At 40.7% G+C, this 17,759-nt stretch overlaps 1 protein-coding gene across 12 annotated transcripts in view; it reads left to right on the top strand.

Moving 5' to 3' along the window:
- LOC143323080 (protocadherin Fat 3-like) overlaps positions 1 to 17,759 on the top strand; it is a 244,803-nt gene that overhangs the window by 88,129 nt on the left and 138,915 nt on the right. The window lies entirely within an intron of this gene.

Below are 17,759 nucleotides of genomic sequence, written 5' to 3'. Positions count from 1 at the left end.
AGCTAGTGCACAAACACATTGATTGTACAAACATCAGGAAAGTGGGCCCCCTCCTTCTGTGTTCATGCTGCACAGATCATGTTCTTTCAGTCTTACTTTACTCAGTCTGGCCTCTTTTGCAAATCACTGTGACACAGAGAATAAAATAGAGAACACACTTTATAGACCTAAGTAAAATGCTAACATGATTTTTTAGATTTTTACAGTTCAGAGGCCTGACCATGTACACCAATACTAATTGTAGAACAGCTGCTAAGTTAGAGATAAAGGAGTTCTCTACAAGATGTAGAATTGCTGCAATTAATGATGTAAACTTGAGTCTGGAATATGCTTTTGCTATCAGATCATATGACCCCACAGACCCTTATAGCATAAGAAACTGCTGACAACAGTGAATCACTGGTTGGAAAACATGATTCTGTATTACACTGCAATGTATCTTACAGATTGAGATTTAATTTGTGGTTGGTGGTTGGGTATTCGTGCGTTTAAAAACATCCTTGCATTTTCTCTCTAAATTCTCATTTTGCAAGTCGTGTTTTCAAAACTGTACAGTTGCATATGAATGCACCACTCCACCAAACATACAGTACAATGAGTATGCCTGATTAACTTTTTCAAGCAGAAAAAGAAAGAAAATATTTATGTATTTATATAGATTGACAGACACAGGATTTTGTTCTGGTGAAACAGCAAAAACACTGCACACTGCACCCAACCCCTCAATGACCCACTCCGCCTGAAGGGCTTAAGGTGGTCGGTAGTACAGGTTTTATGTATTATATATACTGTATCTAAGACACACTTACACAAAGATTCATGCACCCTCACACATACATGGTCGTTAACGCGCTGTGGTTCTCCTAGGTGATGAACAGGAGCAGAGTGGAGGGGAGAATTTATGACCCTGTTAGCGGAGCATTGCCAAGTCTCATAAGTCAGCCCCAAGCTGTGGAGAAACACAATGTAGCACTCCCCTCAGTCATCTTATCAATGAGGGAGGGCTTTTGGGTTCTTTTAATATCTAATTTATTTTAACCCAGATTAACTCAGTTTTAATATGATCTTGGATCTCTTTTCAACTGAAACACACAACAGTATTTTAAACTCACTAAACTATGAGTTTACCTTTTTAAACAGTTTTTAAATCCAAAGTATCATGAAATGAACCTTTATTACCTTTTAAAGATTTTAATGAAATATACCTTCTGTCTAATAGAAAATAGAGTAATGAATTCACACACTCCCGAATTTCGAAAAATAGTTCTCAATTATTTAGTGAATGAATAGTGCAAATGAGTAGTGCAACATGAAACAATGCAAATCACAAACAATAGAAAATGTCTTTTCAAACCTTCAATTGAAATTCCCACTTCTTTCAGGAAAATGCAAAATTGCACAACACCTCTATTGTATAAATGCCAAAAAAATACCTTTTTCCAAAATAGAGTTAGAAAAAAAAAAAGTCACTTAAAGATTCAATAGTAATCTATCGGCCCACACACACACGCACACCTAAAGCAGTCCCCTAAAGCCGGCAAAATTCAGTTTTTGAAGAACAAATAAAAAGTTGCAGGCCTGGTTTGACGCTAGAGTACGTTGTGGCCCAAAACCAAACAGGCCGCTTCACTCCTCAGTGAGCTAAAATAAAACTTGTGTTACCTCAGTGTCACTGGTTACTCCAACAGTCAAGGATGCAGGTATGGTCCATAACAATGTCTCTCAGCACAGTCACTGTCTTCTCCCACGTGGCCTAAGTAGATAGAGTGAAACTCTGGTTGCTCTAAGCTCAAACTTGGTTGTCCTCTTGTGTCTTCTTTGTGGAAAACAACAGACTTCCACAACTACAGTTCAACTGGAGAAGTTAAACTTAGTCTGGAAAACCATCTGTGCACTGTTCATGTACTGACTCTAGGCTCCCTTAGTGTTAGCTTTAGCGCAAACTCAAACAGTCTCTGAACTCCTTGTAGACATTCAGCCGTTTTTTCCAATGTGCATCTTTCACTCCCCACACTGACTGTCGTGCAAACAGTCACAGGATACCTCTACACATTGGTTTGTGCACTGCAAACTTGTGCTTGTTCATATTAGCCAGCAAGAATATATAAACAAATTTCGGTGTGAGGTGACTGTACTGCATACATTCTTTGCACCACAAAGCATGCTGCTGATCTTTTATTGACTTATCTGGTTTTGATTTGGGTGATCTAACCATTTAAAGGTGTTTCTTCTATATTGGATGCATACATTTGACATGCATTTCTTTGTATGACTCAGGGCATCACATGACCTGCATGTGACTTTGGCCTCCATAGCCCAATCTTCATTCGATTGAGCAGTCATCCAGGACCTTTTAAGGACAGGCAGCAATATGTTTAACCATAAGCACACACTATTGACACACTTGGCACATTACACAGAGCTGTACTCCTTCTGTTCCCATAATTAGTGAATTAATGAATGCATTTATCATAATTGCGGGCTGAGAAAGAGCATGGGTATCTTGTTGAGTACTTTGCTGTGCTGAAGTACAGCTGCGATATGGATGGAGCAACTGTGTGTGTGTGTGTGTGTGTGCATGCGTATGTAGAGGCTGGGAATGATCATGAATTAGTGATATTTGTATGCTTTATTGCGTATTGACTGGGGATAAAGCCACATGGGCTTTTGGTTGATTTTAATACTTTACTCCAAAAACCTTTCATTTTAAATAAAAAATAAATAAAATGTAGCAGTGATTGCCTTCAAAACATCTTAAAGAGAAAATGAAAGGAAAATGGTGCCACAGTACTGGCCACTGTTTCATTGGCAACTAATGACTGAAGATTGGAAACACTACAGAAAAACTCACATCACAAATGTGGTTTCATATGGATCAGGAAGAGTGTTATGGAAATAAATTGTTTACTGAGCAAGAATCAAAGGAGCCACTTTGAGTTTCATTGCTGTGCACTAGAAGAAAGTGAGTTCATTAGGATTTCAGTTTTCAGTGTCTTCACAATCGGGAGTTATGTCCAATTAGGCATGAAGCTATCATGCAATTAAGCTGCAGTGGTCATCTTTAAGAGTACATAAAAACAAATGCAATTGGAACAAACCACAAGAAGCCCATGGCAAAGGCTGTGGAAGGAAAACCGAATAGGTTCAAAATAAGAGAAAGCTACTTCCTGTATGGCGACAAACTAGGTCAGGTGCGTGAAGGGAGGCTCTGAGTTTGACTTCATAGATTTACACATAATAATGCTACATGTAACCAAATTGTGATCTTGTGTCACCGCAGTGAGTTAATCTGTGTTAAGTCGATTCACCAATGGCAGGCAAGCAAAAGACGACGTCGCGAAAAGGGAAGACTGCTTCCGGGCATTCAAAGTTAACCAAGCTAGCTAACGCCGAAGCACCAAGAGCCAAGGACTCAGATGAAGATATGACGCTTTCCACCTCCGTGCTAAAATCTGAAGAGGAGAAGAACCAGGTGGCTATCAGGTCCGAGATTCAGGCTTCACTCTCGCCCATAAGTCTGTCACTAGATGCGTTGTGTAAAAAGCTCGAAGCTTATGAACCTCGCATCACTGAAATGAAAGTGTGCCTGTCAGACCACAGCGACAGGCTGAACTGCCTAGAGAAGCAGCAATAAGGAGTTATTGGCGAAAACTGAGGACCTCGAAAACAGATCTTGCCGCAATAATTTGCGCATCATTGGTCTGCCCGAGGGATGTGAGGGGCGAGTGGCTACCGCCTTCATGTCCAAGTTTTTTGTTGACCTGCTACAGGACCGCTCATTTACTGACCCACCCGAGCTGAACAGAGTACATATAACTTTGAGAGCTAAGCCTGCAGAAGGAGGGAGACCCAGACCCATTATCGTGCGGTTCCTACGTTTCCAGCAGAAAGAGCAAGTCCTCGCGATTGCACGGAAAAAAGGACAGCTCATGTACCAGGGGCAGAGGATTTTCATCTTTCCAGATCTGAGCAACGCACTAGCTAAAAAGCAGCCACATTCAACTCTGTCAAGACCAAGCTACACCAAAAGGCGGTCAAGTTTTCTCTCCACTATCCTGCTGTTCTCTGTGTTACCTATCAACAAGTGGACCATAAATTCAACAATGCAGAAGATGCGGAGCATTTCTTCAACCAACACCTGGCCAGCGATGGTTTACTACATTAATGCTGTAAAATCCCTATATGGGCAGCTTGGGAATATTTGATATGTCACACACATGGATAATCAGGTAATAACCTTCTGTACAACGAGATTTGATATTTTCCGGCGCCGTCGAACATTTTTTTTCCCCTTCTCCAGTTACACACGGATATTTGGCAGCACTGTACAACATGACTTGGCATTTTCTTGCACCTGCGGACACTTTTCTTTTTTTCCATCTCTCCTTCACTGCCTATCACCCGAGGTTTTGTGGGTGGTTTCACGTGTGTGGTTGGACTTGCTAATTGTTACTTGTTAATTATGTCAGGCCCGGGTCACCATTTGACAGGAGAATGACAAGGGCACTGTTTTAAAAAAAAGGGACATGCAAATCTTTTGCCCTGTCTGTAATGTCGTGAGAACATTCCCGTGACATCACATGGATACAAACATCTACCTGGATGAGTGCAATCTTTCACTCTAAGTTTAATACCAAAAGAAGAGGAGCAGCGATATTCATTCGGAAAAATGTTCCATTTAAATGTGTTAAAACCATTTGTGACAATAATGGGCGCAATATAATGGTGGCTGGCACCTTGTGCCAATACCCAGTGGTGTTAGTGAATGCATACGCCCCAAATTATGATGATGAAGATTTCATGAAAAAACTTCTTTCTTCAATACCCAATCTACATTCTCATTATTTGATACTCAGTGGTGATATGAACACTGTACTGAACCCCCTCTTGGATAAATCAAACCCTAAAACTGCAACCCCCTCTAAAATGGCGCAGACTTTATCACAATTTATGAAACAATACTGCTGTATTGACTCTTGGCGATCTCTACATCCAGCAGATAAGCAGTTTTCCTTCTTTCCACACGTTCCTAAGTCTCACTGTCGCATAGATTATTTTGTTATCGAGTAAATGCTTCTCCCCTCAGTAGTCTCTGCTGAACACGTGGCAAGGGTGATTTCGGATCACTCCCCTTTTGCGCTAGACCTGAAATTCAAGTCCCATCCCAAAGAATTCCGGACCCTACACCTCTGTCAGACTCTGAATTTTGTACTTGTATCACTCAAGCTATAAATTTGTTTCTAGAAACCAACCAAACTAACGATGTTAGCCCAAGCTTACTTTGGGAGACTCTGAAGGCGGTCCTTAGGGGCAAAATTATGTTATATTCGGCATATATTAACAGGACAAGAAAGGAACAAAAAGAAGAACTATTAAAATCGATAGCTGATTTAGATAAATGGTATGAAATGGCTCCAACTGCAGAACTGTATAAGGAGAAAGTTGAAAAGCAGACTGAATTCAATATTCTATCAACAAAGGAGGCAGAGAATATATTACTCAAAACACAAGGCATTTTATATGAGCACAGAGAGAAAGCAGGACGTCTTCTTGCACAACAGCTAAAGGGTAGGCTAGCCTCCCATTTGATTACTCAAATAGAAAACCCCTCAGGTCAAATAATTACTGACCCATCTGGGATCAATGACCCTTTCAGGTCCTTTATTCCCAACTCTATAAATCAGAGTCACCAAAGGACAATTCTGAAGTGTTAAATTTCTTTGCAGAACAGAATATCCCAAACATATCAACCGAAGATAAAAACAACTTGTAAATTCCAATAAGTATAGCTGAAATAATTAAAGCCATTATACATATGAATAGTGGAAAATCTCCAGGGCCTGACGGCTTCTGTGTAGAATTTTTTAAAAAGTTTTCTAAACAACTTGCCCCCCTCCTGTTAGAGATGTTTAATGAATCTCTGCAGCAAGGCACATTACCGCCCACTCTCAGACAGGCTGCCATATCTTTAATTCATAAGAAAGGAAAAGATACAGATAAGTGTTCATCATACCGCCCTATCTCACTCTTCAATGTGGATGTCAAAATACTTGCGAAAGTTTTAGCATGCAGATTAGAAACTGTTCTACCCACTTTCATATCAGAAGACCAAACAGGATTTATCAAGGGCCGTCACTCATTCACAAAAGTGCGATGGCTTTTGAATATAATTTTCTCTCCATCCTCAACAACTGCTCCAGGAGGGGTCATTTCATTAGATGCGGAAAAGGCTTTCGACCGCGTGGAGTGGAAATATTTATTCTTTTCCCTCCATAAATTCGGCTTCGGAGAGCGCTTTATTGCTTACACATCCCCCCAAGCATGTGCCTGTACTAATGTTATCAGGTCCACATTCTTCCCTTTAACATGGGGGACACGACAAGGTTGCCCACTGTCCCTCCTCCTCGTTGCTATAGCTATTGAGCCTTTGTCTGTTGCACTTAAGGCCAACAGACCTCATCTCAGGCATTAGGAGGGGAGGGGTGGAGCATAAAGTGTCACTGTATGCAGATGACCTGCTACTTTATGTATTGAACCCAAAAAGCCATCTCTCATATCTTAGACACATCCAAAATTTTTGGTACGTTCAGTGGATATAAACTCAATATAGGAAAGAGTGATTTCTTCCCTATTAATGAATTGGCAGGGGATATTGCACAGTCTGATTTGCCATTCACTCTTTCCCTGACAACGTTTAAATATTTAGGAATCAACATCTCTCGAAAATTATCACTACTATTTGACAGCAATTTCTCTGTGCTAAATGCAAAAGTTAAAGAAGATCTTCAGAAATGGAATAGCTTGCAGATCACATTGGCAGGGAGAATACGAAGTATTAAAATGAATATTGTCCCACGATACCTGTACCTTTTTCAGTGTCTGCCTCTGCTCCTCCCCAGGTCCTTCTTTTGTAGCATTGACAGTCTAATCTCCTCTTTTACATGGAACAATAAATCTCTAAGGTTGCAGAGACTCTTACTACAGAGAAGCAAAGCAGTAGGTGGTTTGGGGCTGCCATTTACAACTTTACTACTGGGCCGCCAATTTGCAAAAAATTGTACACTGGTCCTTTTATCCCGAAACTCAGTGGTGCCAACTGGAGTCACATTCATGTCACTTTTTCTCCTTAAAAGCTTTGGTATTCTATGTCGAGAGAATCAAACCAAAACGTTACACAGATAATCCAATAGTTGTGTCCACGTTGAAAATCTGGCAGCAAATCAAGCAGTACTTTGGCTGGAACACGCTCCCCCTTAACACCCCAATATGCAAACAAACTATTCAGGCCTGCGAAGATTGATGCTAAATTCTCTCGTTGGGAAAACAAGGCCTCAGCACAATAGGTGATCTCTACAGTGGGGGTACATTCTCCAACTTCGCTCAGCTGTGTAGTGCCTTCAATCTACAGCAATCTGACCACTTCAGGTATTTTCAAGTTCAACATTTTGTTAAGTCAAACACTCCCTCCTTCCCAGATGCCCCACCCTCCTCAGGAATTGATAACCTGTTGCCGGTAACAAAAATGGCAAGGAGGCACATTTCGTTTTTATATTATTAAGGCAGAATGAGAAACAGATTGGTAGTGTTATACCTGATGATTGGTGGACTAAGGTGCTGGAAGGCATAAAATCTTGTTCAACTTGTGCGAGATTCCAACTCATACAATTCAAAATAGTTCACAGGGCACACTATAGTAAATCTAGACCTGCCAAAAAATACCCGAACTTGACTGACACTTGTGACAGATGTCTCCAGGCTCCCTGCAATCTCACTCATATGTTTTTGGTTATGTCCAAGGCTGGGGGAGTACTGGAGGTCTTATTTCAGAGTAATTTCGGTAGTAGTAGAGCAAGTAATTGATCCATCCCCACAGATTGCTATATTTGGTATACCTGAAGCTGGTGTAAGAATGTCTGTAAAGCAAACAAATGTAATCTTGTTCACCTCACTGCTGGCCCGTCAGAGAATACTTTTGCAATGGGAAAAAATCGCTGCCTCCTAGGGGTGGGCGATATGGGGTAAAAAAAATATCTCGATTATTTTTTTTGACTTAACGATAACGATAATCTGGCGATATCCTTTAAGATGTGACTTTTTTCAAAAACTGTAACTTCTACTTGCTTAACAGGACATCTATGGAGAGAAAGCATTTCAAAACAACAGCTCTTTTATTTTTAAAGTGCTTAACTCTTAGATGCATAAGTGGGGTCAAAAATGACCCCAGTGGTTGTTTTTTTGCAATATCTTTGTCATTTAAATTTTTTAGCATTTAATCTTCTATGTATTCCTCAAAGAGGTTGTCTTTGACATGAGGCCATTTAGATTTGTATCTAACTGTTATATTTTTTTAGTAATTGCATTTTTTGTATCAGTACCACACTTTTCCATACGTGGGGTCAAAAATGACCCCAAGCATTTTCTATGGAATTTCAAGGTTTAACCCTAGGAACCTTTGATTTTTATCAACTGTGACTGTCAGGTATACATTTACTGTCGATCCACACATCATATGCCAGCAGTCTCACCACCCTGAAAGTTATTTTTACACAGCAGCATACCTGTAAGTATTATCATCATTTTTATACCTCATAATATATGTGCTGTTATAAAATATGAACTTATTTTCCACATCCATGAATTTCGTGCGATAGTGTTGTGTTATCATCATCAAATTACTACTTTGTAGTTAGCTACACTAGCTAACTAAGCTAAAACTAAGCGAACTAAGCTAACACTAAGCTAGCAAACATCATTGCATTTGTTTTGTAGAGAAACTCTTACTATGATATTTATAGCTTCCTGTAATAAAATCTAACCCATTAGGTGGCCTATTATACTATTATTGATTACTCAATGATATCATAAGTGTGTGTGCGTGCATGTGTATGTGTATGTGTATGCATGTACTTATGCAGCTACATATTGATTCATAGTTTTGTGTGCCAATCAAAAAAATCTTCTTTTATGTTCTCATCTAGAGTATCATGGCTGCTAGGATGCCTGCAAAGATTTCTTTGGACCTTGCCATAGAATTGATCCAGGATGGTGATGAACCCATCATGGGGTCTGACTCAGGATCTGATTTGTCAGAGGAAGAGGACCCAATAGAGGACCCAGACTATTGTCCACCTGGAGTTGTCAGGCCATCTGGACATCCAGGGTCACATAGAGATCAACCTCCCCCCCATGAGCAATATCAGTCTGACACAGAAGAGTCTTCTGATGAGGCCTCTGAAGAGGAAGAGGAAATGGATAGGCCTCTCATGTCCAACAGAATGAGCTGCAAGGGCTCTTACTGGGCACCCCCAGCCAGGGCAGAACACCAAGCCACAATATTGTGAGAAGCCGGCCAGGACCAGCACCCGGGCTTACCACCGTCTCACCAAAAGATGCATGGAGACTGTTTATCACTGATAATATAATAGAAGAGGTGCTGACATGCACAAATATGGAGGGACGAAGAGTAGCTGCAGGTAGAGGAAAGGAGTGGAAAAATTTAAGCAAAGATGAACTCATGGCCTTCATTGGACTGACCATTCTTGCAGGAAGTGAGAAGAACTGGGATGTATCAATCCGTGAGCTCTTTGGGAGTCCTCTACATAACCCCATCTACAAGGCTACTGTGTCAATTGGAAGATTTGAAGATATTCGCCGATTCTTGCGCTTTGATGACAAGAGGACCAGAGCAACCCGACTGGAAACAGACCACTTGGCAGCCTTCCGCTACGTATGGGACCTGTTCCTGGTAAACTGCAGGCAGAGATTCATTCCCAGTGATTGTATCACAGTGGATGAACAACTTGTGCCATTCAGAGGGAGGACCAAGTTTATGCAATACATGAAGAGCAAGCCCGCAAAGTATGGCATAAAGATCTTCTGGGTTTGTAATGCAAAAACCCCCTACGCAATTGATGGGATTGTGTACACTGGGAGACAACCAGGGGAAGGAGTCAATAAGAATCTGGCTCTTAACATTGTCAGTCAGTTGTGCAGTGGATTCAGACACACAGGTCGCAACATCACCGCAGACAACTTTTTCACCAGTGTGCCTCTTGCAGAGCATCTCCTGGAGAAGGGTCTGACTATTGTGGGAACATTGCGACAAAACAAGCCAGACATCCCTCCTGTGATGAAGGCTTCTAAGACCAGGGAGCTCTTCAGCACTGAATTTGGGTTCAATGGCAGCATGACCATGGTCAGCTATGTTGGAAAAAAGGAAAAGGCTGTTCTGCTCCTCAGCACAATGCACCACAGCAAAACGGTGGATGAAAACACCCAGAAGAAAAAACCAGAAGTGATCCACTTCTACAACCAGACGAAAAGAGGTGTAGATATTGTGGACCAGATGGTTGGCACCTACACCTGTAAATGCCAAACGCAGAGGTGGCCCATGCTGCTGTGCTACAACATGATTGATATTGCCACCCTGAATGCCTACTCCTTTTTCAAGGCTCAGCACCCTGAATTCGATGCAGGTATCACTAACGCCCGGTGGCGCTTTCTTGCAGAGCTCTCACTTGAGCTTGTGACGCCTTATATGAGAAGTCGACTGGAAGGTAACCCATGCCTACCAACCTACATCACTGCAGCAATGGAAAGGTGTGGGATGACAAAAGCTGCAATCCAGCCACAGAACAGAAACAGACAGGGCCAACAGAAGAGAAAGAGGTGTAAGATGTGCCCAAGAAACCAAGACCGCAAAGCCAGCAATAGTTGTTGGAAATGCAGTGACCCAGTGTGCAGTGCTCACAGCCAGAAAAGGGTACTTTGTGACAGCTGCTCACTGTGAGAAGAGAGAAGACAGCATGTGTTTATGTGTGTGTGGACATGCAACAGAGGGACATACAAACACTGAAAGTTAATGTTTTGATAGCTGTATTGATAGCAAGTTTGTGTTTGTGTTCAAATGAAAGATGATAAGAAATTAACATGTACAATATGAAATCGTTCTTGTGTTAGGATCATTTTTGGATGTTTACCTTTTTTTTTTTTTTACATTTCTGAAAGTTGTTTTGTGATAAAATGTTAATAAAAAGTGATAAAGGAACATGTCAAACATGAAATAATTCTTTTGTTGACCAAAATACAATAAAAATAATCATCTTTAACCAAAAGGAAAGAAATTTCTTAAGTTTGCAGCTTAAAACACATTCATTCTAATTGGGGTCATTTTTGACCCCACTCATGGAAGAGTGTGGGTATTGGTAGGTCATGCATCTAAGGGTTAACACATACAAAACATGCACATAAACTTATGTGGCATATATGGCTTTCAGCAAAACATTTCCCAATTGCTCCATATTATCTTTCTTCAGCGTTTGTACAAAATAAATAAATTATGAATGAATAATTAAATAAAAATGCCATTATAATGTAAATCAAAACCGAAAAGTTAAATCAAATAGGCTTCTTTAGCTGAAGTCGTGCTTGTAGCTGTGGAGTCTCGAAGTTTAACATACTCCTCATACTCTTTCATGTGGTTCGTTCGCAAGTGATGGAACAGATTTGTTGTCGAACTGCTCTTCACGGCAACAGTCTTTCGGCATATCTTGCAGAGAACATTATTTTGACCGACGTCAGTCTTGACAAAACCGAACCATCTCCAGGCTAAAGACGTGGACCCACGTCTCGGCACCAAATCATCTGCGGTCGCCGAGACTGGAGACTCCTGCATGTTAGCTCCGTGTGGCAATGTTGTTAATGTGATTGCCGCCGTGTCACCACGAGACTGAATTGTGCCTGCTGATTGGCTTCCGAAGAACGAATCGGATGCAGGATATCACCTCGTGACTGAATCGTGCCCGCTGATTGGCTTCTGTGGACTCATGCTCTTCTTCTTTACCACTGTCACTGCATCTTCTGTAGGTTTTCTTTTCAAGATGGTTCTACTCGATAATGTAAAATTGCACATCGTTAAAATGACTTTTACGATACTATCGTAGACGATATATATCGCCCACCCCTACTGCCTCCATCACCCACTTCATGGCTGTGTGAAACAGTGTCTTTTCTGGAGTTGGAGAAGATCAAATTCTCCACACGGGGCTCAACGAACAAATTTTACAATCACTGGCAGCCCCTGATCACTTATGTTGGGGTTCATTATTGGAACAATCTATGTCATTGTATACTTTTTGATGATTGTTTAAAAATGGCAATAAAATATGTTTATAAAAAAAAAAAATAAGAGAAAGGGCAAGCTAGCCCTGCTTACTATAAGAAAAAACAAAGGAAAAATAAGATTGATACCCTTCCGAAAGATAAAGCTAATGCTGAAGTAATTACCTAAGTGTGTACGTATTGTATATATTGTAAATTACCATAGGGTATATAACACTTGTGCAATATTTTCTTGTCTTTTTGTCCTCTCACTTCTTGCACTCTCTCTTGCTGCTGTAACGTGAATTTCCCCCATCGTGGGATAAATAAAGTCTATCTTATCTTATCTTATCTTATCTTATCTTATCTTAAAGAAGTATCATTTATATTTGGGAAGTTCTTTAATGAATTTAAAGAGCTTAATGCAGACATCTTTTGTCAAAGATGAAAATGAAAAAAGCGGATCAGTGTAACTGGCACATGCCCAAATGTGTGGAATGTGTTCAAGAAACAGAGGACTGGATTTTAAAAGTATTGAGATGTTCTAAAAGTAGCTCAGTACTAGAGACACTAGAGGTGAGCTTTTCTGCATCTGTACACTCACAGCACCCAGCTCAGACTGCTAATGCTCATCTTGGAGCTTTGTCACATAGAGCAGCCACTTCAGCAGCACCTCCAGACTATTCACAGGCCTCCTCTTATTCACACTGTACATCCATGACTGCGACATGGAAAGAAATTTATTTGAAGTTTGTGGACGACACTTCCATCATCAGCCCAACTTCAAACAATCATGACAAATTCATATTGGGCGGAAATCAACAATCTTGCAGAGTGGTGCACAAAAAACATTAGTTATGATGTGGTTGGTTTTGATGATATGGTTGCCCTCACTGCTGGGTCAATCAACAGACATAGATACATACATGGATACACATACTGGTAGTGTATAATTTCAGTGACAGAGCAGTGTACCTTGAAAAATAATTAGGAATTAATCTGTGTGAATAGCCTACACAAGTTGTGCTCATCACAAAACACACACACAAACAGGCTGTGCAGTGCATGCACAGTCACACACACAGAGATACATGTACATACATAGGAGATCCACTCAGACTGTAGCATCAACACTCTCCACGGACAAAGAATCCTGTTCAATCACAGAAATGTGTGTCTTTCTCTCTTTCTGTAACACACACACACACACACACACACACACACACCACGTGCAAACTGTACCACTGTATTTCTGCTGTCAGACTCAAACCTTCAGGTATGGTGTTGTTAATCAGTGAGCTTGAGGTACTGTTTTTGTCCTGGTTGAGATATATGGATGCTTTGTGTGTATGTGTGTCTATGTGTGTCTGTGTATGTGTATGTGACATAGTTTATAGTTACATAATAACAAACTCAATGAGTGTGTTGTACTCTCTGGACGTGTACAGTAAGATATAATGAAGCATGTAGCTTGGAGGTACACAAAACTGTGGTTTTGTCCCTGGTCCTGTCATTGATCCTGAGATACGCTACAGCTCCCAGTCCCTTTCCAGGATACTACATATGGATGGGTGTACTTTACCAAAATCACTTAGACAATCAAATAGGGTAGGGGCAGAGGCATTGTGTCCTGCAGTTGTCAGGGAAAAGGCTGTTCCCTTATCTGCAAATGTTGAGAGAAAGAGAGAGAAAGCTAAAACTGAAATGACTCTGGTTGATTTTCTTGAATTTAAATAAACATACCAATGTTAAAGGATCATTTTGGTTTCTTTCATTTTTTTTTAGGTTTGGCCATCACTCTTAATGGTATGAATCTATCAACTAGTTATCATGTTTCAAATTAAGTGCCTGCCATGCCTGTCATGTTTCAAATTAAGTGCCTGCCACGAAAGGAAAGGAAAGGAAAGGAAATGCTGTAAGGCTTTTGAGGTGAAACATGTTGAGGTGAAAAGTGTTGAGTTTTATGGATTTATGTGAAAAATAACGGTGTGGAAATGTTTATTATGACAAGTTTATCAAGACTACAGGCAAACATGGAAGAAGTGTTGAGTTTGTATGACACATGACGTTATTACAAACGTTATTAATCAGTCTCTTTGAAATACATCACAATGAAATTGAAATCACAATTAACCATTACAAACTGTAGTCAGGCTTAAACAAAATTGGGGGTATTGAAACAACTGAATTAAGGCTTTGATTAAATTCTTCAGCCTTGGTCAGTTTAACAGGAAATACATATTTGAGAAGATTTCATGCATATGAATGTCTCATATTACTCTTTCAAATGTCACACCGTCACTAATATCGAGTATGGCCACCCCTGACATGGATCAGTGCATTAAGACATCGTGGCATGCTGTCCACAAGCTTGTTGATGTTTTCAGTGGGCAGGGCGTTCCACTCTTTGGTCAGAAACTGGGCTAACTCCTGTAGAGTTTGAGGACTATTGTCCCTCTCATTGATGGCTTGGCCTAATGCATCCCAAGCATGCTCAATAGGGTTCATATCATGGGAGCAAGTGGGCCATGGCATCTGCTGCACCCCCTCTGCATCAAGATATTCTCTCACTGCAGCCACCCTATGTGCTCTAGCATTGTTGTCTTGCAGATGAAAGTTGTTCCCATAGACCCGTCTTGCATATGGGAGGCAATGGTTCTCCAGGATGTCCCTGTCCCTGTTGACGTTTCCATCCAGCACCACCAATGGTGTCTTTCCTCCATAATGAATACCAGCCCATACCATCACTGAGCCACCACCAGCTTGAGTGGTTTCCCGGATGCAGTCATCGCGAAGGCTTTCGCCATGTAATCGCAGAACCCGTTGTCTTCCATCTGTATGATCAAGGATATAGCAGCTCTCGTCCGTAAAAATAACATGTCACCAGTGCCCAAGCTGTAATCTTTTGTGCTCCCTAGCCCAGCAAAGGCAAGCAGCTCTGTGTTGAACAATTAGGTGGAGACACTTAGTCATTCATCTTGGCAAAAATGGCTTGGCTCTGCTATCAATAAACATATTGTTTACTCAAGCACTCACCCAAACACCAAGAACATTCTTTTAATTTCATTTTTACCCCTTTGTCTCATTTAACATATTAACATATTCATTCCTGTGTTACTGCCTCTGGTCCTTCACCTGTATAATTCATACTCTGTTCTGTCATGTCTTTTTTTGTTTTTCTGTAAATCATCTATTACTTTCTGAATAAAAACACAGACTTTTAAATCTTGTTCTTTTTTTATCATCCCTTTGCAAAAGAACCATGGCCACAACAATTAATACAGTGCTTAATATGCTGATGCTCAGTCGAGAATGAGTCAGATGGCTGATAAAACCATAACCTTTTGCCAATGACGGAGGCTAAAAAGATAGCTGAAACATTCAGATTGGGTTGGCATGGTGGGAATAGGACTGTTTGCCCAGTATCTCAATTGCTACTGCCAATGATTCAGTGTCAGCTGGAGCCTGATTGGTTATCTGGGCATGATGCCATTTGTTCCTGCATGCATGATAACTGTGTGGACTGAAAGGTGAAGTTCGATAAGAGTTGAATAAAAACTACTACTTTGCCAGTAGAAACACAATAGCTTATGGCACCATGAAAGTCGACAAATCTGACATTGGAGTGACCCAAGACCAAAATTTCTGGGTTAGTATAGTTTCTGCTGCCATTGGACATGGAGAGTTTGGGTGGCAGCTGGTGATTTGTAATGACAACATTGCTGGAGGAGATGATTTCATGGGTTACTGTACTAACACTGTACTAGCAGCATTACGGGGTTCAAGAGTGGACTTATGTCTGGGACCAATACTTAACATGGATGCTGAGGCTAACAGTCGTGGTTGTTTGCTAACGTGAGAGCTTTTCTGTGAGTTGGGCTGAGCTGGGCAACTGGCACTGTTTGGCCCTCATAGCATGAGAAAATGGGGAAACTGGGTCATTGGTGACCTCAGCCAGAGGAGCAAAGTGGTTGAATAGCTAAAAAGAAATTTCCTCTCCATTTGGAAACTTAAAATCCAGACCTCTGGTAGCTGAAATCCTGCATGCAGTTGAAAGATATAGTTAAAAACATCCATGGTCTAAAAATGTCAAAATCCAAGTGTTTCAGGTGGGAAGTCACAATGCCAACACATAATATAGAATAGGGGAGCCGTGCCTTTTTCCTGTGCCATTTCAACTTTTATAACATCCTCTGAGGGCCGTAAAAAATGATACATATTGTACACACATTATACACACACATATCTCACACTAACCTTTGCGATGACTGCAACTGCTTCTCTTGGCGATATATCTGATGTCAAATGATAGTGATGATAATGCTACTTGAAGGTGGTTTTCCAGGTTTGGGTAAGTCTTGAACAGAACTGAGTCTTTACAAGAGTCAGTTTTGAAAAGAGCTGCTCACAGTGGTACTCTCAGTAGCAGGTTGTTGCTTTGCAGCTCAATGATTTTGTGTGCATCAGCTAGTTCCACATTAAATATGTTAAGTTCCTTTTGTTTACTTTTCACGTCCTGAAACCTCTCACCACACACCTGAAGGAGTTTTCACACTCACCAGCATATTCAGATGTCATAGCAGGCTTCTGGTCTTTCAGAGCAGGAAAATGCATAGTGTTGGCCCTTTCCAGTTGCACTTGCCACTGCTTTAATTTAGCTTCAAATGATTTCATAGTTGAAAGCAGACAGCTGAAAAGCTGGCGGGAGCTTGAGGTTCAGCTATGAGAGGAACTGATAACATTCATGATGAAGGCCAAATCACACAGGTTTAATGTCAGGTTTTCAATTCATCTCCATGGATTCTTTGAGACAAACTTTGGAATAATATTACTTCACACAGTGCCAGCAGCAACGAGGCATTCCTTCACAAATGCTCCTTCTGAATGAGGTTTCAATTCATTAGCTATTAACTCTCTCACCTCAAAATTTGCTTGCATAACACTGTTTCTGTTATTGGGCATCCAAAGTCCACCCAAGAACTTCATCCAAGTGCCTTTGTCTTTGCAGCTCATCCAGTTTAATATGTTTCAAGCTGTAATGTGTCTTTTTCATCACTGTGAGCTTGTCCCCACGCACATAGGCACACTGCCTTATCTTTTATTAAAGAAGAAAAAAGAATCATTTGTCCATTTCTGTTGGAAAGTGTGATGTTCCGCATCTACTTTTGTTTTGTTAACAGTCACCATGGTGCACTTATGTGATATCAAGATAACTATCGTGCTTCACCTTTTTACATGTTCTTATAAGTGGAGAACAATTCTGGGCTCAAGGAGTGTTTCCCGTTCACCTTTGTCTTTAGGTGGCTCAATTTCTCTTACAGCTGCAATCCTGGCTAAATCAGGGTTAATTTCATCTTCAGTGATATGGTGCCAAAGGTAGCTGACCTCTGTGATGTAAATCATGCTTTTCTCCGGATTGAGATTAACTTCTCGCTCCCTTCACAAGGGCTGTCTTCTTGCTATGACTAGCTCTTAAACCTGACTAGAAATTATTAAAAATGGTATTATTACACATAAAAGCAGCTGAGTTCAAATGACTCATAACCAAACAATAATCAATAAAAGGACCAAATGTGAAGATGATTTCATTTGAAAAATGTGCTTAAAGCTCAGATATTAAGGGTTTGAAATTGGGTAAGAGAAATAAGATTATTGATGAT

This window comes from Chaetodon auriga, chromosome 7 (assembly GCF_051107435.1).
Source record: "Chaetodon auriga isolate fChaAug3 chromosome 7, fChaAug3.hap1, whole genome shotgun sequence".
Taxonomy (NCBI): Eukaryota; Metazoa; Chordata; class Actinopteri; order Chaetodontiformes; family Chaetodontidae; genus Chaetodon; species Chaetodon auriga.
The sequence above is the reverse complement of the archived record's forward strand: the minus strand, read 5'-3'. Positions and strand labels throughout refer to the sequence as shown.